The following is a 22,444-nucleotide window of genomic DNA, read 5'->3' as shown; positions in this document are numbered from 1 at the left end:
CCTCAGACAGATTGGGACTGCCTCCCAACTTGGTGTCCAACTTGGTGTTATTCTCTTTTACCCCAATAGCCAAGTTTAGTTCAAGCTGGGCTTTTCCCTTTCTAATTTTCTCCCTGCACATCCTAACAACTTCTTTGTACTCTTCCAAGTGGCACATCCCTTCTTACATTGGAGGAAGATTCTCTCTCTCCTGGAGCTGCAGGAAAAATCTCCCTGTTCATCCACAGCAGTCTTCATCTCTGCTAGCTTATCTTGTGTCACAGGGAAACAGCCTGCTCCTGCACCTTTAAGACTTCCTTCTAGAGCAGCAACCAGCCTTCCTGGACACCTTTACCATTCAGGACTGAATTCCAAGTGACCTTTCCTACCAGTGTTCTGCCTACTTCAAAGTCCACGTTCTGTAAGTCCAAGGTAACAGTTTCTTCACTGCTGCTGGCCTGAAATATCAATAAAGGATAATAATCAGAGGGGAGACTCAGAGCAGCATGGATCGTAAAATATCCCCGAACCAGACCCCAGGGAGGCAGCACACTTCCCTGCAGCAGTGTCGGGCTGACACACGGGGCTCCAGTTCCTCTTAGCAGGAGCCTTCTGTGCTTCGTGGCAGAAGCAGTCTTGAGGTATGGAACCAATCACCTCACACTAGACAACCCCAAAGGTCCATCCTCACTCAAGTTCCAGAACCTCAACGGCCACATGAAGAACCAAAGTAGGTCGGGATGGGGTTTGCCTGTGATGCTGAGCTGGGACATGTTTCCACTCCTCCTCTTCCCTTAAATCCCCTCCCTCTGCTCAATGGTGGCAGGGCAACAGTCCACCACTGTTTAGGGTGTATCACCTCTGCATCTTTCTTGCAAGTTTGCCAGTGTTACTCCACCCATTTACCTCCTCCTCAAGTACCGCCACCATATGGAGCAGATCCTCCACTCCTACGCAGGGTGGCCCTGCCGCCGCTGTTGCCTGGGTGACATCAGAACGCAGAACGCGGAGGACAGTGGCAAGTGGCAGCTGCTCCATGGATTGCCCCTCAGCCAGCTGAGCCAGTTCACAGCTTCAGCACGGAATAAGTCTGCTTCAGAGCTGAGTACCGTGCTAAAAAGGCTGGTATTGTGCTGTCCGTTTGCATGGCTAGATAGCGTAACTAAAATTTCCAAACAAAATTGTTCTAATGCATTGAATTTTAAATTAAATATAAAATTACTGTGTTTTGTCTTCTTTCTCAAATCATGGAGGAACAAAACTCGAAATTATGAAGTTGCGAAGGCTTCTGTTCTTCTCTGATTGATAGTCCAGAACTTCAACCACACAAATACTCCAGAAAAGGAAGCATTGAGGCTTTCTTGACAAGGTTCTTGCCATCTAGTTGGGCAGTCTTGTAGCTGGCATTGGAGTGTACTCAAATCTACAGAAGAGTGCAAGGGCAGTGACCTATAGTAAAGTAACTCTGCTCAGCACTCTTTATGCCAATGCATGAGACCTGCCTCAAATATATAATGCTTTTTCTTTTCTCACAGCAAACGTAAGTTCAGTTTTGGGTAGCGTGCATTCCATTCTCTGCAAAAGGAAGACAAGGTAACCACTGTTCTGGAAACATATTTATTCTCCTTTTATTGAAAATTCATGTATTCTTTTGGCACTTGACAAAATAAGAAGTACTTGCACATTGCAACATATGTTTTCTGTCTTGAAAACGATTCGTCTTCCCAAGGAAGAGATGTGTCAGGTTCACTTTGAACATGAAATGGGTTGAGTGTCCTAAATTTGAGGAGCCATGAAAGGAAGGGGAAGGGGAACCCTTTGCACAGATATAGTTGGATGTAGGGCATACTGGGTAAATGAAGCATGTTGGACCATGAACAATTCCAAGTCTCCCTCATTCCCTTCCTCCCTCTTTTCAACAAATCTATGTCCTCTCTGTACTGAGTGCTTGCAAAAAGACATATCCATCGTAGGTGATATCCTTCTGAGGAGCATCACAGACCAGAAGCAATGTATGTTCTTGGGAGTGTATTTTTTTACATCTTTTCTTTATTACAGATAGGTTATGCTAAGTGATATCATCAAGTACAATAGGGTAACTTTCAACCAAAAGAAAGGAATTTCTCTCTGGGAACACAGTCATGAGTTTTCTGGAATAAGCATACACATTACACAAAGAGGCCTACACCTATGCACCAGAGTTATGCTCATCAAGGGAGCAGGATTAAAGGTTGTTGTTGCTTCAATGAAAGTCAACCATTTAAGTGTTTGCGATCTTGCTGCAAGCTGTCAGGTTGAAGGGGTTTGCTATTCTTTATATAAGTTCTGAACTGCGCAGCATGTCATAATCCTGCCAGTATGAAAGGAAGGCAGGGTAGAAGGGAACGACCTATATAACTGTAATTATTGAGAAGCGATGGATGTACGCTCAAAACTTACTCAGACAGCAACTCCTGTATTCTTTCTTCTGACCAGGATGCAACTTCGGTAGGTTACTGTGATATGTTTGACTTTATATATCATTGAGTTCTACAAGCTCTATCTCCTCTACCTCCACTTCATACATTGTATGCACTACATTAAGGGAAGTGGCAGATAGAGCTTAAAAAAGATAGTGTGGTTGGATGAGAAAGGAGATGGTGGTAAGAAGTGGCCTAATGCAGCAGAATAGTCTGATGCCTCACACACGTGAGAATAGCCTCACACGCATACAGAATACTTGTGTAAGCTGTCACTCTAGTTTGTAATAGATAATTTGCTAGGGTGAAACCATTGGGGGGAGCCAAACTTATTTTTTGTAGATGTAGGCTGAAACAGGCAGAAGATAGCAGTTTCATTTGAAGTCTAGATTTGATATGAAGGACCAATCCAGACCTGGTGGTTTATATCTCATTACAATGTATTTAATTCCCTCTAGCAGTTGAGACAGATCCTTCTGCATTCAACACAGCCTATTACGAGTAGAAAGTTTGCATGCGAATGATTTATACTTTTAAATCTTGAAGAACTGTGCTATCGCAATTCTGTCTTCTAATATTATGCATGCTGTCGTGTTAATACTGAAGCTTATTAAATATTTTATTCAAACCTCTTAGTCATATGCTTGATTTCCACAGGTGTCAACAGGATGTCAACAGGAGGTCATCATATGTCTAATGCCTCAGTCCAGCTAAGATCTTGAAACACTGTGTTACTAATGACTGGATTCATTTTTTTTCTGCAAGGCTCAGGTACCAGCAGGACACTACTAGGAAGCCATTTCCTGTGGAAATATGCCACAGTATACAATACCAAATTCATTTCCATAATTTCTCTTCCAACAAAATTTGGCAAATCACAGTTTTTGCAGGCTCACTCTGAAGTAGATAAGTTTAAATGACAGCTGGTGCCATACAAAACTTGCAAATCATTTTCATCATATCTTTTTAATAATGTATGTTCAGCAGGTAGATGGTACCAAAAACAGGCCCATGCATTTGGCTTAAAAATATTGATTACATATATAATGTTGATATCCAATATTGAAAATTAAGCTACATACAGTATTAAAAAATACAATAATCTTTCACTAGACAATCCAGTTACTTAATAAATAAAAAAAAAATCGGTTTTCTTGAAGATTCTTTTCTGATATGAATGTGTTTAATACACGTATACATCTTTGCATGTGCCAGCTAACATCTCTTTGAAGCAGACTTAAATATTGCTGATTATGAAGGGGTATTTGGCTTTTGTGATTTTTTTATTATTATTTTTTTATTATTATTATTATTACCATTTTTTTATTTGCATACAGTAACAATGCTCTGTTCCGTCAAACTCTTTTTTTGATTTTGAAACCTTTTAAGTAACATGATTGATCTCTTAGTTAACAGCTGATTGTCAATGCTTATATGAGAAGCTTTTCAAAGATACTTGTTGGTTTCTCTCAGTACTTTTGTATGCATGTGTTCAATATTCAACGTTACAATCAGTTGAAATTACAGTTAAGAATCAACTACTTAAATTTTGGATTTCATCATAAGATTTTCTGTAATCTTCATTTAATTTCTTTGTATATGCAGCATCATTATCACTGAATGTATAAGGATTTTTCCTCAGAACTTTGCTTGCTTACTGGAGTAGGAAGAAACAGAATTAGCAAATACACTTTAAATGTACTGGTTTTGCCTTTCGCGTTTGCATGATTTAGGTCTTATTTCTAAATTCAGGTGCTTTTCTGTATAAAAAATGACTGCCTTACTTTTTTCTCTTTTCCAAGACACCTCTTACAATAGTGGCTTAGGGCTTCAAACGAATTACAATAAATTGACTTTTATAGAAACATCAAATTCTTATTTTACAGATAAGGTACTGAGTACATTTGCCACGTTTGTAAACTGGCTCCAGATCAAACACCTACGAACTGACTTGATGAGGTGTTGAAGTATCCCATGTTCTGTGTTGTTTTGTTTCTTACTGTAGAAGGTTTTACAGGTCAGAACTAGAATCCTAATCTAATTAGTTGGAAAATGAGAATTACATAACAAATGATAATCTGGACAAATTTTGTGTAAAATGTGTTTAGCACCCACCCGGAAATTCAGCACAGGGGCTGATATGGAATCTGGTCTGTGTTGTTCAAATTACTTTCCCTTTCTTTTTCCTTTTAACCTTGTTATGAAGTTCATATTTCCTCAATCACCATGCAGCCCCAGTTCATTCATCAAGTTCACTCCATCTGGCATGCTGAATGAGGCATGGTCCTTTGGGAAAAATGGTTTCTGATTATGTTAATAAGGACTGTATTGCAGCACATGTGCACAAGGGGGCAACTTTCTCCTGCTACAGTTAAATGAAGGTTATTCATCTTTGGAGAACAGGGGTAGTAATCAGAAGTAGGGATGAACTTGAGATGTATTTGGTTAAATATGTGATTGTTTTGGAAGGTAATCTCTAATTAAGACATTTGTGTATCTACGCATTTATTTATTTAATTATTCTAAGGCAGGAGGATTTCTTTGAAGATAGAGCATAAGAGGTGACATGATGAGAAGCCAGTTTTTGCAGTGTGCTTTCGCTAGGTTTCAATTTACTTCTCTCTCTAGGAGGAACTAATTTGGATGTGACTGGCTTTGAGTAACCTGTTACAGAGGTATTTCCATGAACTGCAGGAATTATCAAGAATTCAGAAGTCATTGCTTGAGGGTGATTGGATGGGAATTTAGTTCTTGGCAGACCAGTAGAACAAAGGAGCCATTTATCTGTCTGGAGTAAATCTAAATTCTGTTTCAGAAATTACACCAGCATGTCACTCATTTGACTGTAGTTCAGCTATTCTGTTTGTTTGCATCCCTACCACTTTCTCTGTATGTGTGTTTTTATTCTGTACTTATGTGTTGTTTCTAACAGGGGAAGCTTAAGATGGCACAAGAGAATCAAGGATATACTGTGTCTGATTTAACATAAATACAAGTCACATATCAACAGCTTAGAAACTGGGCAGGAGAAACAGGCATGTACTAACAGGCAAGAATCTACGCTGTCTTCTTTTACAGCAATATAATGTATTGTCAACCACAAACTCTGCCACGAACTGTGCATTATATTGGGCAAGCTTATTTGCATCATATATTTGCAATATATTTGCATCATATTGGCAAAAGCTCTTTGCTGTTCTAATCACTTCTATGCTTTCACTCAATGAATGAAAATAAAATGGAGAGAGCAGAAACATTCCTCTAAGTAACGATAAATGTTTTTAAGATCTTGAAGGATCGCTTTTAAGTAAGGCGTTGTTTCTGGAGGTGCCTTACTAAGGAAAGATACATCGCAGTAGCAATTTGATCTCCCTGTGCCAAAGGTCCCAGAAGATGTTTGGATCCTTCACAAGGGACAAACGTACTCCATGAATTCCAGTGGTGCTTGTTCTCTTGTAGGCCACAGCTGCACTTGGAAATAGCAGATAGCCAGTCACTGGTGACACAAACCTGTCAAAAGGAAGTCCAGTGCTGTGCATGCTGCGCTCCAATTTGCAGATCAACTCAAGTTTATAGGAGCATTAAAATGTGGACTTGCTGTTAGGACTTTTCTTACTTATTTGGAGTCACTTTAATGTTCCTTGATTTATGTTTTGTTGTTTGGTATCCAAAGTTTCCTTGCCTGAGTCCCTTCCTTCCTTTCCTTTAATTAAGCACTGTGCAATTGTCTGCAGGAATAAGCACTTCCTGCCCCCCTCCCTTTCTTCCTCTTCCCACCTCCCCTAAAGGAAAATCAAAAGTGCTTAATTTCTGTCATTATATTGTATAATAGCTTAGACGTTTGGGGGTTGTTCTTAGTCAGTTTCTTGGACATGAAGTGGCAAAACTAAACCCAAATCAAGACATCTTGCATACATCAAGAGAGCTCACAAGGCCTGGGAAACAAGAATGAAGATCTCAGTATCCTATGATGCTCTGCTGAGTCTCAGACCCAACTGTAGGACTCTTAGTGTTTCCATTTTGTTTGGAGTTTCAGTCCTTAAGCAGAGCATCTACTCTGATTGTGTAAACTTTTGCTGTAAGTGGAGGAGAATAAGTGTTGAAATGAAAGAAAAGACTTTAGTCAAAGTTGCCAATGGTGAAATCAGGTAGGTGCACCAACCAATAGACTGAGAGAATGAATTTTCCAAATTCACTCTGGAATTTGCCACAGACCAGCAACAAATCTCTGAAATTTGTCTCAGGAATGAAGGCTTAGGAGGAAAAATATTTTTCAGTACATTTATATCCAACCTATTTTACTTAGCTTATCAACTAACTGAACAGCTGACATTATCTTTCTTTCAGTTTTGCTATTTTTATTGAATAAAATCGTAAAAGATTAACTTTAATTTAAGCTAAAATAATGTATTTTAAATATAGTGATCTTAGAACTGTAATTGAAAGTGTAACAATGCAAGGCAAAATATACTGTCAAACTGCAAATGTGTGATATATCTGAACGTCAGGGCATTTTGGCGTTCATAAGTTGTTCCCTAGGCCAATGAAGTATCTCTGGACATTTTTTTCCTCTGAAAAAAAAATAATACTTTCATAACGTAAGGGAAGTATGTCTTCTAAAATACGACCAGTAGTATTTTATAAGATGACTAATGTGCCATCAATTAGTGGAAAATATTTAATGTGTTTTTGTTTGCTCTCTCTTGAAGCAAGCCAGGTTTTTTTTTTCATTTAGACTTGTGTTTGGACAACTAAAGGATGACAAGCCCCACTCACTGAAAACCTATATACTACAAAACACAGTGTGTTTTGCTTGCAGTTCTTTGGTTCTATTAAAATCCTAACAATAATTATACCCCTGGATTTTTTTTTAATGCATAGCTGTTAGAAATCCTTATGAAAACCAGTAAGAACTTCTCATTTGTAATTTAAAGTTCCCCCTTAATATCCTGTAAATGTTCGCTTGAATCCAATTTTATGTAGTGTGCCTGCTGGTAGCATGATTTATATCTGACCTATAAAGAAAAGGCTAACACATCCAAATAGAAGTCCAAAAGCCACAACTCTACTATGATGTGCAGAATGTGCAGAACCGTATTATGTATATTAGTGTATCTCAGATGCCTTCATTTAAGGAGACTCAGTCAAATTTCTCAAGCTATGAATTATAAAAGATGTAATTATCCTAGGAAATAAACCTGTTCCCACAGAATATCAATGCCTTTTCTTCATTAAGATTGTCAGTGCCAGTTTTACAATTTACAGAGCAAGTATGCTTTCATGTAAACTATCATCCTCACTTTTACAGCAAAATAAACCGTAGTGGCATTCTTGTTCTCCTGAACTCATGCTCTCCGGAAATAGAAGAAGCAGTTTTATTCTTCATTAATCTATGAATAAGTCAGTTTTTAATTTAACACCAATTGCATATCTAGTTATCATATCATTGCATATCATTGCATATCATTGCATATCTAGTAGAGTTAGTGCTGTTTCTTTAAATCAAGCAACCAATTCCACAGTAATTGTTGCACCAGGAAGAAATAGTTAAGCAGACTATGAGAGATGCATATAGTCAGAAAGAGGCCGAAATTTCTCAATAATTGGCTCAATTGCAATGCTTTTGTTTGCACTGAAATCTAACATCTTGCAATATCCTTTCTTTGCCTGGCGAGTAGATGTGACTGAATCTTCCTATAGCAAGAGCTCTGACTGTAATTACTGCACAGGTCTGGATTCTCTATGCGTTAATCTGGACTGCATCTGAAAAATTGTACATCCACTGGGGTGTTTACTGTGCTTTTGAAACGACTAAGCAAAACCAATTAAAATTCAACAACGCTGATTTCAGAAACACAGCCTTTAAACATTTTTCATTGTCTTCTCACTGGCAGCTGACTTACAAAATCCTTTATTCACCTGTGTTGTAATTCTTTGTTGTGTGATAATGCTTCTAATTTTAAATATCAATATTTTTAAAGACTGAAATATTTCATACTGATTCATTTTGATTTCCATTGTTACAACAAACTGAGTTAGTAGAAATAATGTTGCAGGAGCTTTGTCAGTACATGTGAAAGTAGAAAAAAATGTGTTTATACTCAAAATGGATGCAAAGAGCGAAAATGAAATGAATCATTCTGGTATCTTAGAAGATCAAACAAGGAAGGTAAACATCAAGCTATACATTGAGATCATGATGAGATTAGGTCTGCTGTAGCTCTATTGTTATACATGTAGAAAAAAAATACATATTTTTTCATGTCCTGCTTATCTTTAAAAAAAAAAAAAAAGCTGTTTTAGTCATAAGATTAGAACATGTATTTTCACAGTCCTTTTCAACTGTTTTGATGATCATATATAAATTTGAATGATCATATTTAGATAATAAGAGTTCATTCCTATTTAAAAACTAGAGATACACCCTTATCTTTTAGATGATAGACTATTGTGTTTGGTTTCCTCTTTCTTTCTGATCTAAGAGCATAGTTATTTTAGAAAACTTTCTTCATTTTGGGTTTAGTCTGATAACCCTAATGTTTATTAATTCCTTCTTTTTCTTCTGCAGTTGCTGATGTTTTCTCTATGGTCTTAATTTCCTCTTCATCCTCTTCTTGTGTGAGCTCCTTTCATAAAGGCAGCAACATTACTTTTATAAAAGCATAGTGAATGGAATATACTTGTGGCTAAATTCAAGATGATGGTAGGAATTCACTAAGCATGGTGAGAATTCATAAATGACATTATAACTTGAATACAGCAATAGGCATATGCAACTACATTGTACTAACATTCAGGAACAGTGCATTACAGTAAATATATGCTATTGATGTAATGTCACCAGTCTGCAATTATTTTTACGTGCTTGGTTAAATTTCAGATCAAAGTAAATCTTCTAAACACACTGTTATGATATGCAGATGACAACTACTTGTGTGTTACTCTGTAAAAATAACAAAATTTTGGTTAATTTGCATCTTGAAAAGCCAGAAAGAGAAATACAACAAAGTTGTGAGAAAAAAAAAGAAATAAGAATTGTTAACACAGCTTATAAGAAATAAGAATCTGTTGAAGAGACAAGACAGAAGAAATAAGATGAACATAGCAACATCTCAATTTGCAGGACTGTTTCTTAAGTAAGCAGGAGACACAAGTATGGTTGATGGGTGAATAAGTTTTTTTTTGTTTTTTTGTTGTTTTTTTTTGGCCTACACATGAAGTGTGAGTGGAACTAGTACTGTAATTTCTTCCTTTTGGCTACAGAATTAAAGCAGGATAAAATAATGAGAGCAAGAGGCAGGAAGTGTTGGCATGGGTAGAGAAAAATGAATTTTTCAGACTCCAGCACCTCTGAAAGTGAAATTCAGAGATAAATAAGGTGGGAGAAGTGCAAGAAAGATAAAAGATTTAATGAAAAAGGCAGAAGATAAGTGGAAATAGAAAATATAAATAAATATCAAAGGGAAGACTAAAGGATGGATTGGCATTGCTAATTAATTTTTGTCACGTGAAATCTAATGTTTGGTGTCCAAGAGAAAAAACAAAGCAGATAAGAATTCCTGTATATTCCATTGTAGGACAATGTGCAAGATCCCATCTTTGATGGGATTTTTGAGTAGATATTTTTTCCAGTTGTGTTATTGCTGTTTATTGCAGTGAACTTTTTGTCCCCTTTTTTAGACTATAATTTATTTTGTGGGCTGCGTAGATCACACTTGCTGGCATTTCCTAGCACCTTCCTCTTTTTCTCTATGTTGTAGGGTGTAGTCTTTTTCTGTGTTAGCATCACTGCACCTTTCTTGGATAGAGCCAACTGCTTTACTGGAAACATTAGGCTCTGTGACTGTGCTTATGTATTGCTTACTGAAGAGCATGCCCAAGGGCTCTGCTGCCACATTATGTTTGGTTCAAAAACAATAAACCTTTTCAGCAATTGGGTGGAAAACTTCTTGAAGAAATGTTGAGAAAAGCTGTGTTAAGGCTGGCTCAAGGCAATAGGCAAAATAGGATATATTTTCCAGCAGAATGGAAAAAAGGGGAATTCATGCATTTCTTCCCCCAGAGAAGCCAGCCATATTAATGAGTTCCAGCATTCCAAAAGGCTTTCTAGATTCCAGCTCCCTCCTATTCACACCAACATTTTTCTCTGGAGACCTGCCAGTACTTTTATTGCCCTTTGGACATCACTAGAAATTGACTATTGCTACAAAAGGTTCTTTAGTATTTGAAAATTCAACTTGAGGGAAAGATTGAACTGATACAGGTTTAATCAGGTCTACAAGACACCAATTATACATTAGAAGTAGCAGATTAGGTTTACTAGTTCATTACACTTGTTCTTCAGACTGGCAGTGTTTTCATAAACTTATCAGTTTCTTTCTCCCATCATGTCAAGAGAGTGAATTGTTCCACAATAGCTGATGAAAAGTGACAGTGAGTCTTTTTTACCTTCTTTCAATTGTTAGTCAGGCAGCAGAAACGAAGGTGCCAGGAGACAAACTACTGGTAAATAGAGCAGAATAAGTGTCAGGCTTCAGTAAAGACTGCAGACATATAGGACTGACCTATGGATTATTCTGGGTGGTAGTCTCATAATAGCTTGTTTCCTCAGGTTGAGCGCAGCATATTTCTACTGTGAAGTAAAAAAAAAAAGGGGGAGAAAGAAAAGGAAGAAATAAAAATCCTCGCTAGCAGGCTTGATGTTGTGAAGAGTGGAATATGAAACCAAGAAATACTTACAGTTTCATCATTTAAAAATCACTGGAGTTTTACTGAAAAGCAGTAAACTATTCACCAATATGAAAGGGTGGCTGATTATCTGAACTGTAAGTATAAGCTTTCCTCCAGCCTTCAGAGGCTTGAGTGGAACCCTTTTCTAACAAGCTATTTTGGAGCCCAGCTTCTAAATTGAGAGGAACAATGCTGCACTGTAAAATCATTTTGGAACTAGCCAGATACCTGAAGACCTGTTCAGACCTCTAGCTGACTGTGTTTGTAAAAAGAATGAACAGACCTTCAACTTGCAAAGAGATGTGCTAATGCCTCTGCCCACCTTTTTCTTATTTCTATCTACAAGTTGTACTGACCCACATTTTCTTAACAGATTAGGTAGTCCTTTCATTTAAATTAACAATATAAATTGTGCAGTTAAGTTTAAACTACCCCATGCAGGACAACTGAATGCAGACTTTGGAAGATAAAGTTGACCTCTCCCCAGGAAGAGATGAGGTACAGTAACAACCAAGTGGGGCCTCAAACAGTGGTGCATCCAAAGGAGGTGCATCCAAAGGAGGATGTCAGGCAAGAATTTCATATTAATTTGCATGATAAAATAAGTGTGATTTCTGATAAAATACACATGAGGCAATCTAGTCTTACCAGTTCTTTTCTGACTATTATTTTCTAGGCAGATTTTTTTGTATGGGTGGAACACTGGTCACATAGAATATGAATCTACATCACAGCTTGTAGGCTAGACCTGAAATCTGTAAAATACAATTATTGTTTGGAGGTCAAATATAAAATGCTCATATTATTCATGACACACTTTTACTTCACAAGAGTTTCAGTTATTGTTAGTGTTCATTCCAAATCTGAAACATCTGATTGGAACAAAAGTTGCGATAAGAATATTTGCCCTTCAGACATTTTTCTTGAGCTTTTATTTTCTCTCTGATTCATGTGCCCAAACAACCTCTACAAACCTCACCTTCCAAAGCCTTTTTATTTTTTGAAATGAACATTGCTGACTGCGTGGGTGAGATGCAGATTGCCAGCTACTTATGCAGTACATTTCATTTACACTCTGGTCATCAGGTCTCTTTTTCCACAGGCAGATTTCTGTGATGTCAAAAGCAATGACAAGGACTCATTGGCAATGCCTGCAGCGAGCTCACAGTGCAAGACAAGTGGACAGGTTTTTGTCAGTTGCTGCAACCAGTTTGGCAAAGACAGATAATATATTTTCCTGCAGTACCTTGTTTATTAATGAATTTTGGAGGCTAGACCTTTCACTAAGCAATATCTCTTTTACTGAATTTTTAATGATAGGAGAAATCACACATAATTTTCTATTAATTTCCAGTTATTCTCTTGTTGATTTTATAAAGCATCCGCCAAGATAATAATGTATCCATATATACTGTTGCTTTTCTTGCTTTGCCAGGATTTAAGCACTTTTTACGGCCACTCCTCCTTGCCCCTTGCTTAGCCTGCCTTAAACTGATCTCCAGGGGATTAAGTGCTGCATAAGCAATCTTTTTCAGTATTCTATGGCTTATCATCTATCCCCTTTATGACTTTATTTTGTGCTTCTCTCTAGCAGGAAGCAGTAATAGATGCTGTAAATCTCCTTTTATAACGTCTTCTATTACACACATCTAATGGAGCTGCGTGTCATACTTTGGTTACAGTGGCCATTGCTTCACCGTGTGTGTTTAATAACCTGCTATATATTAGAGAACCAACATTGGCCCAAGAGCCTTAGCACTTCATCACTGCGGTTGGTTAAATCGCGAAGGATGGAGATGTTTGTGCATATGCAAACATGTTCAAAATTGTGTATGAATGATAAGTACTAATGTATTGCAAAAATCCAAAGCACCTCTGCAGTTTTTCTGTCTGGAGCTGCTTTTAACAATGGAACATGATCTTTCTTTGATTTTGTGGCTTGAAGAAGGGCAATTTTATGAATAGTGTGAGAAAAGCAGATCTATAATGTTCATCAAAATTCCACATTCACAAAAACTGCAATTTAATGACACAACTAACCTCTTAAAAGCAAATGTAGAAGTAAATGCAGAAATGCAGCCTTCCATATAATTAATTATTCCAAACACAACTATCTCATCTCTTTCTTCACAATTATATTTCATACATACTCACACAAACATGCAAAGGATTGCATTAATTTAGTATGTTTCTATGTGAAAATATAACAGTAGTTAATCCTCCACGAGCAACATGCATATTTCAATGATCCGTGGTTTCCATTACATTTGTAATGTTTTCTGTTTCTCATAAGGCAAATGAACTGACACTTCATTTCCTATACAATAGGCCACAAACAGCTGTCTCCTATATTGCTCACTGAACCTTTGTCTCTATTTCTCTAGTATTATTGAGAGGTTTGTGTTTCTTGTGCTCCATACCCAATGAAAGGAAAAATTCAAAAAATTCCTATAATCTGCCAAACTCTGCTTTCCTTTCCTGCCAGAACTTCCCACATGGGGAACTATCTCGACAGAATAAGAAGCATTCAAGAAAAAAAAAGGTAAGGTCTTCCATAATGTTTAGCTTTGTAGATAATGGACATCCTTTCCAGAATGTTTGTTTTGTTTAATTATTCCACATTTCATCAAACTGTTGAAATTAGATTTTGCTTTCTGTTTCTGACCGTGAGCTTCTGTTTTGTTCAAAATAACACCTTCACAAAAATCCAAAGTTCTATTCATGGTGGAGGTATTACCTCTTTGGATGTACAGTGCCAGAAAAAAATGACAATATATTTTGCAAATAATACAGTATGTATACCTCCCCCACCCATTTTTTTTCACAGTCATAGATGGACACTGCAAATATTTAGTGCTACTGAATGGACTTTAAAGGTTGTTTTTTACTCTTGATAACATGGTGTTCTTAAGTGGTCTTAATTGTGTGTAAATTGCAGCTTTTTCAGTCATCCTTTCATTTTAATAACCATCACTGTAAAGCTGAATGATGTCAGTAGTACAGTTTGTTGATGAAAAGAGCATTCCCAGAATGATACATTATAAACTGTGCAAAACCCAGCATCTTTTTTTTTTCTTTCTCAATTTGATTACAATGTATTGCAAAGGAAATATTGAAAGTATGTCCCCACTTTTAGCCTGAGTCTAAGGAAGAATGCTTCAAGACCAAATTATCAGCATGAGAACTCAAGTCTTTCTGCCATCCCCTCTTGATAACAAAAGATGCTGGCTGATTTAAACTTGATATGACAGAGAGAAATTGCTCTCAAAGACATTATCTTCCTATGTATTTAAAAAGAAAAGAGAAAAAGGTAGTTAGGTTGAGAAAGAGACCACAGAGAAGAAAGAAAACTGCAAACATCCCATTAAACTGAGAAGAATGCATGCAGAATTGGCACATTGTAAACTACACTTGATATATTTCCACTGAATACAGAATTACTTTTTTCCTCTGGCAGTGAAAATAGCAGTACATATTCCTATAAAACTGCCCAAACTGGCATTATGTATGAAGGTTCTTATGCAGAAATTGGGAAATATTGTGCTTATCCACGTTGACTTTTGTGGGTACAATAGGTATGCAGACATCTGAAGAATGTTTTGTTCCTGTGGAACTGCTAGACTAGCTGGTCCCAGCATTTTTTGTGCATGATGAAAATCCTTTCAGTTCCAAAACTGTCAAATCATAAATTTGTGTAAATGTGCTTTCTTATTTTTTTCTTTTCAGATTTATTCTTCCAGTATAATTAATATTCTACAGTGAAGTATTATAAGAAATAGAAGCAAATTTTAGATAGTTTAGTAATTCATTGTTCTCTGCTATTTATGATCTAAAAAACAATTTTGGCCTTTCGAAAAGGCCAATGCCTAGCACGTACTCCGTGACCAGTCATCTAAGATAAAGACTGTTGTTTAAATTTATAAATGTGGTAGAAGTTTGTTCCAAAAGGACAGTCTCATATGGCAGAAGGATCATTTATTTCTGAATTGTTAGTAAGCAAAATTGTCCAAGAAAATAGTATATATTAGAGATAGAGTAATAATATGTAGTATTAGTAGTACTGCATGAGGCTTTAAAAGGTTTGAGTGAACTACAGCAGAACTGAAATATCCCCACTACATCAACGATAGCACCTTGTCAGGACACACACATATGCTGAATTCCATAGCACTTGCCTGTTATTTTCTTTCCTTAGGCTGCTTGTTTTCGTACTAACAAAGTACATAGATCATGACTCAAAGCTCAAGTCAGAACAAACTGTAGCCTCAGTTGGAGGCGGAGAAACAAAGAGCACAACATACTTCTGAACCAAATGTTGCACATAGGAACCTTTGCATGAATTTATCATGAAGCAGCTTTTCTACTATTGTGCAAGACGTTTAGGTATGGATTTATAAGTAGCTACATGGGTTGCTCTGAAAGTAATGCCTGGATCAGCAGCTGATCCAATTCTGACATCATGGGTCAACGTAATAAAATTGGAAGCATTACTTTCAGACCAGTCCTTATACAGTAAGTTTTGGAAAGAAATGAAGAACTTGTTTTTTGTAGCTGACTTATTTACAAACCATCCTACAATATTATTGCATTTGCTATTATACTCTAAATTGTGTTACTATGAGTTAATGTTTTAATTCAATTTATTTTACAAATGGATATAAATATATATACAAATTCCTTAGTACTACATTAAAAAAAAAAATTGTTATCTTCATCTCTGAATGATTTTCTTTATTTTGGAGGCAGAAATGAGGGCATTACATGCAAGGCAGGAATGATCTCTTTGATGTTGTTGAGCTGAGAGGGTAAAGTAGAAAGTGGAAATAATCCATCATTGCAATCAAATCTGAGAGTAACTGAAGCTGTATTACCTTCAAATCCCAATTTCAGTACCTGTTAGTTGCAGGAATGTTAGTTGTCAGCCTGATTGGTGCTGGGTGACACTGTCCACAAACACACCGATCTAAGAAAAATACATGTAGCAGATGTACTTTAGATATATTTTATTACTGAAAGAGATAGTAGAACCATATTTTCAGAAAAAAAAATATTAAGAAAATAATAAAAACTCAGTATTCAAAACTGCCTGTGACTTAACCTCCTCCTTGTAAAAAATGTAGCATTTTGGTTCTAACTTTTTTAATATGAACATCTCATTCTTTTCCTGCAGCACTAAGTGATGGAGGCTCTATCACCCTCCTGAGGCACTTCTCCCATGACAGCTGGGACTGTTGGGAAACAAGCTGATTTTAGGATATATTTTGCCTAATGTCATTCACTACATCTCCATACAACTTTCTCCAAAGGACTGAAAAACTCCATAGAATCTTTTCCATGCTTTCTTAGGCCTTATTAGTTACTTCTAAACCCTGGAGAGAGTGAATATATTTAACTTTTATATCTTTTTTTTTTTTTTTTTTCCAGTTCTTTCATTATTTTTGCAACATTTTTAACTTTTGTTTTGTTTTGTTTTAATATGGAAAACTAGAAGCCAGAACTGAAATCAGTGTCTCGGCAGGACTGTACTCACACAGACAAAAGCACTTTGGTTCTTTTACTTATTGCACTGAGGTTTCGTGCTGAGTCTGTTACTTCTGACATCCTGAGTCAATAGTTTTCTGAGTCACTAGTTTCCTTACCTGTATCATCTTTTCTCTGTACTCTCTTCAGCTATATAAAGTTCATTTAATCTGACTGGGACCATTTAGCCAGTGGCTGATGGTCTCACCATTCCGATCATTCTGGTAATATTATTACTCATGGGAGTGATGCAGTACCACTACTGAAGTTGGTGATGGCTGTGTTAAAATGTTACAACTGTTACAACTGTCTCCTATTTCACTCTATATGTATAAGCTTACGTAGAGTGAAAAAAAAAAAAGGAAAAAAAAAAAGCAGGAAAAAAGGAAGAAAATGTAGTCAGAGGATAGAATATGAGAAAAAAGTCTTGATAAAGACAAGACTTTGATTACAGCTGGATTTTTCAGATTCTGTGAAGTGACTCAGGAGACTAATTTCTCTTTGCAAGCATGGCTTGCATAGCACACACTGGACTGCTTTCTAAACTCTGCACAGCCTGCATGCTTACAATTAAAAACTTTTTTTTAATCTCCAAGCAGGATGGCAAGTGGATTACTGGAATTATCTCTGAGACTTTTCTAGTTCCTAAATAAGACTTTAAGATTTTCCAGGAGAGTTTTTCATCCTCTAAAATTGGCTGTGACCAATTAACATTGTGCTAGAATGGCTAGTTGAGTTCTCTGTACATTAATGTTTTCTGGCACTGCTTAGTTTACAGCATCGACTAAGTAACACTGAAAGCCCTTGAACCATCTCAGTAAGGTAATGAGGACAGTGTAGGCTGTGAGCAAGGGTTAGACTATGATTTTATAGCACCTTGGTCCTGAAGATCAGTGCTGCTCATTTTTCCAAGCCTTATAACATAAGGCACTGCAGCTGCAAATATGGAAATATGGAAACCAAACGGTGGATATGAGCACAGTGGGGCGGTGTGTGGTGCTTTTCAGCAGTGGTGACAGAGGCAGTGGGTCACCTCCGCCAGTATAGATAGTTATAAGGGCTGCATGCAGGCTTCTGTTCACCACTGGTGAAAATGCAGAGCTAATGGTGACTGTTGCAGAGAATGTGTGTTGTACAGTGTTTTGTAGCTGAGAATTTGCTCCATCAAACACTGCTATTGTGCTCTTTGAATCTGTTGTAGTTTCCATGGAATAAATAGGAGGCACTATTCTTGGAGCATCCTATATATTTTCCTTAGAAATTTGAGAGACAAAAGTTGTTTTGTTTTGTCTATATACTAGAATACTAGAAAATTGTGAAAAATCTATCTATTAGATTCAGTTATTAGAGTACCAAGACAGTTAGTACAAAAGTCAGCATTCACAGAAGCAGAGTGGGCTTAGAGTCTCTTTGGGTAAACATGAGTTCTTTAGTAAATATCAAATGAAAAAGGAAAACATACTGCCTTGGTAAACGTAAATTATGGCACAGGTTGTTTTTGGTGCCAACCAGACTAATAGGCTACTTCTAGATGGAAGCAAGAAATGTGAACTTGAATTGAAAGCCAAGAAAAGGCCAGCTCAGATAGTTTTATTTTTTAAAAAGAGTAGCATAATTAGATCAATTTTATAATTATTTCTGCATTAAGAGTATAATTGTTTCAAGGACATTGATATTATTGTTTAGGAATAATTATTACAATATTTTACTACTTACAGATTTTTAATGATAAAGTTAAAAGGTCTCTTTTAAATAGATGTAACTCATTAGCAACAGGATGCATAGTGTTTGCTCATGCAGTGTGTAATCTCTATACATTGTTATTGATATAATCAATATAATAAGTCAAGGAGGACAAATTTATTGTCCCCTAAAAGAATTAGAAAACAATTATAATTATTCTTTTTTTTTTTTTTTTTTTTTTTTTCCTGTTGCTATCTAGATCACAGAGAGAAAGGGAAACTTCTAAAATAAACAGTTAGAGTCTGTTACCATCCTTTCCTAGCATTTACTATCTCAAAAACAGCTCCAAAAACCTGTCTAGACTCTCCACTATTCCATATTTACAAGATGTAAGTGAGAAATGCCACATGCTCCTTCACAGTCACTCTTCATTGATCTGTGTTTCGTTTAGCTTTATGGTTTATGATACTGTACCAAGGAGTTCACAATATTAAGCTGTTCATTTTATTTTCATTCAATTATTACTGTTCATTTTATAGCTTTTAAGAGAGCATCATCTCCTCACATAAACTTATTGAAAATAAGAAAACACAGCACCATGTCATGCATTGGCTTGCAGTGATAAAATTCTCATACACAGATTTCACAGCGCATATGAATTTCAGTAATAGTGTGAGTTTGCAGTTGCTTTAAACACTCTACGGAAGATAGATTCAAGTTGAAACTAATGTGATAATCAACTTTCTACATTTTTGATAGTGTAATTCGTTTTTGCTCTTCTATACATGCAGTGTTTTTCAGCATAGAATAAATACTCTCAGTTTGTTATGTCACATGAAACCGTTATGATACTAAGGATATAAAAGTCATTTAGACATCATACTTAGACATACTTTTAGACATCATACTTAGAAGAAAATGTATACTGACAAAATATGGGAAATGTCTTAAATATATTCTGCAAGCAAACCCCCAGAATGAGACAGGTTATAGGAATATGCTCTCCTCTGAGGAAACCATAGCCAGAATTTCAGACTAATGTTCTTTCCTTTTAATTGAGAGCTAGTGATCAGTGAAAATATTTAGCATAAAGGTATAAATCTGTATATTATAGGCTGAGTGAACTGTCTGATCCATTTGCTGAAAAGCCAGTGTAAAATGAGTCTTCAATATTAAGCCATCCTGAGGGTGTAAAAAATAACTTAATGTTTCAGGCCTTCCAAGGCTTGATATAAACAGTAACACATAGTCTGGATATATTCAGAAGTGATTCCATTATATTCATTAAATAACACTCTGAGAAAATAGCAATAACGTTAAGAATACTCATACAATCTTTCAAATATTTGTGTGTCTGTCTGGTTCTGCTGCTGAGCCTGAGACAGCAGGCAAAACAGAAACCTTAAGATATGTGAGACAAGGCATGTTTATTCTTCTCCAAAGCCATCTTTTTATAAGTATGTGGGCTAGTTAAAGGAACAGTTATTCAGAGAAATAAAACTACTAAGAGAGAAATATTACAGCTAATAGAAAAGAAGCTGCCAAGTTAATAAAGAAGATTGTTCTGGGCATCTGTCCCTGAACATTACTTTGAAGAGTACCATTACAAAGTACCCAGTGTTACTTCTATGAAAGTGAAACCAAACTTAGCTTAGATTCTCTAAAGGTGCTGACTTCTTGAAGCATTTGAATGCGGTGATTTCTTTAAGAATTTGATTCTAAGAAAAAAATCTCCATTTGCATTGGGTAGATATTCCATAAAATAAACTACTGAACAGAAATTCTGTTTCTTATTGAACTATGAAAAACAAACAAACAAACAAAACAAAACAAAAAAAAAAAGGAAAAAAAATCTGGTAGAGGCTGGACCACACCAGCTTTTCAAGAAAGGAGTTCATTAAAAGTCTGCTCATCAAAGCTATATCATCTTTTGATGAGTCTGTGTTTTCAGATTGTTTTTATAGAAGAATTTCAGCCAGTTCTATCAGAACTTGCAGAAAGGAGGTTCACAAATGAGATTTCTGAAAGCCATTTCACTTGCCTTCTACATGGCATTCTCTGTGCTGTGTTATCAGCCCAGTTTTATTCACTGTCTTTGATACAGGCCACGTTAGAAGATCAGATACTGTTTCACTTGCACAGTGTCAGAGCACAGCACTGTTCAATACTCTGTGTATCTGCCTCCCTTCTATGTCACTATTTCTTTCCTTGTCAACAGAAAGTGGCTTTGAAGTCTGCCGTTCACAGTGCATGAAGGATATCCAAGCATATGTTGAGCACCAAGATTTGTGTAGCTGGTGCTATAGAAAATCTGATTAATTCAGTTTAGAGTTTCACCATTGTCTTGGGATTTGTGAAGGAGATCATGCTGTGCCTGCACCTGCAGGTAGATGGCATGGGATAGCAAACAGTGAGATGCACTTTTGTCTAGAGTGGAACACAAAACTTCCCGACTCTGCCATATAGCCTGAAGACTGGAAGTGTTGAGAGGCAGAAGTAGCAGAACCCTAAGTTCTCAGACCTCCTTTGATTGTTTCCAAACAAAACTTGTTTGAAGTCTTCTTTCTGGGGAAAACAACAACAACAACAACAACAACAAAAAAGTAGTATTACTGTTATATAGTCAGAATAATATACTCATTTTTGAGATTTTTTTTAATCATTAAAAAGTACCCTTCACTCATACCCAAGAGGTCATAAATGTTATAATTGGTACTTAGTGTAACTCAATTAAATTTAAACATTAGACTTCAAAGGAAGTTGATTTTTACCTAGCTTAAAGCGAAAATTGATTGCTGGGCTTCCTTCCACAGGATGTTTTGCCTGAAAAACATGCAGATTTAGAAAATTCAGTTAGAAAAATCTATCAGTATAGGATATCCATGGGAATAGAAAAGGCATGGCACTTTTCACCCAGGAATTGTGAAATACGCTCTTGGGAAGCATGAAAAATATTTCCTGCGCTTGCCTTCTTTCTCTACTTACTCTGTATCCGGTAATGTCTGAGACAGCACATCTGAGCAGAAACAGCTTTAATCTTCTTTTCTGAGCTCTAGCACAGAAAGTATAGAGTTCCTGAGAATGCAAGGAGAATATTTGCTGGAAACATGAATAAACCTGGAATTCAAATTATGTTCCAAGATCATTTATTTTTATCTGTAAAAGTCTGAAGACATCTTAGAATCCAGTGAGCTTTACAGACCTATGTTAGCCTGTGTCTAAAGCATGTATTTAAATGTCTTGTTAAAGGGTAATAGCAAATATAAACTGGAGCTCCAATTTTCATGATCCATAGGGGATGGTTAAGATCTGTACCTATTTCTTTGCTTTCTTGGAATAAATATAAATGAGATAGTTACTGAAATGTACAGAAAGGGGAGTAAGAGAAGATTCAGTAGAAGAATCTGGGCTGGATACAGAAGAATATCCAGGCTGGATGTGGCTCTGGGCAGCCTGATTTGGTGGTAAGCGACCCTGCACACAGCAGGGGGATTGAAACTAGATGATCATTGTGACCCTTTTCAACCCAAGCCATTTTATGATTCTATGATAAGAAAGAAAGGGAAAGATAAAAAAGAAGGGGAAAAAAATTCTTATTTTTACAGAGAGTAGAAAATGTATTTGTTTCTGACCACGTGCTAAACTTCTAAATATAGCCTAATATGTCACTCCGGATTGCATTCTTGGACACCAGTGTCCATACTTACTGCATTAGAGTAAGAATACTTAAGAATAGGTGATTAATTTGTGTTAAGCACGAAAAATAATTTAATAAAAAAATAAGTAAATTATTCTTCACATGTACTGCATATGCTAAAATTTTATTCAATTTCTTTTTTTTTATTTTCTATTTGTTAACTTCGTTTCTGGTGTTCAAAACAAAACAGTAAAAACAAAAACAGTTTTACACCTGAAGAATTATTCCTTTTTTTTTTTTTTTTTTTTCTGTACCATAAGCAAAACAAATAACAAACTACTTCATTAAGTAAAAAGTGTATCTTTTTTTTTGTTCTTAAAATGAACATTTAAATAATTAACAGTCTTTTATTTGTATCCTTTCGTGAATTTTCTAA

This window comes from Tetrao urogallus (assembly GCF_951394365.1).
Source record: "Tetrao urogallus genome assembly, chromosome: Z".
Lineage (NCBI taxonomy): Eukaryota > Metazoa > Chordata > Aves > Galliformes > Phasianidae > Tetrao > Tetrao urogallus.
This window is presented reverse-complemented; position numbering follows the sequence as displayed.